Raw genomic sequence first — 386 nt, 5'->3', positions numbered from 1 at the left:
ACGGTGTGGTTGATGTGGATGTTGGAACATGCCAGCCTCAGCAGGACGTACATCTCACAGAAGAGGTAGTGGATCTTTCGGGACCCACAGAAGGTCACCCTGGTCATGAGGAGGGTATGGAGGAGGCCATAGAGGACAGAGAACTCCCAACCCAAGGAGAGGAGCAAGATACAGAGTCCAGGGCTCATGGCTGTGACATAGTGGAGGGGTGGCAGATGGCCACATAGCGGTCATACGCCATCACGGCCAGGATGAGGTTGTCCAGGGCCACCAAGGAGACCAGGAAGTAGAGCTGTGTCAGACACCCTGCGTAGGTGATGGCTTTGTTCTGGGACTGGAGGTTCACCAGCATCTTGGGGATTGTGTTGGTGACAAAGAAGAGGTCA

General features: G+C 55.2%; 1 pseudogene; it reads right to left on the bottom strand.

Moving 5' to 3' along the window:
- Positions 1-5: 5 nt before the first annotated feature.
- Positions 6-382, bottom strand: LOC108526130 (olfactory receptor 1D2-like; annotated as a pseudogene).
- Positions 383-386: the final 4 nt, after the last annotated feature.

Source organism: Rhinopithecus bieti, unplaced genomic scaffold (assembly GCF_001698545.2).
Source record: "Rhinopithecus bieti isolate Rb0 unplaced genomic scaffold, ASM169854v2 repeat_22132, whole genome shotgun sequence".
Lineage (NCBI taxonomy): Eukaryota > Metazoa > Chordata > Mammalia > Primates > Cercopithecidae > Rhinopithecus > Rhinopithecus bieti.
The sequence above is the reverse complement of the archived record's forward strand: the minus strand, read 5'-3'. Positions and strand labels throughout refer to the sequence as shown.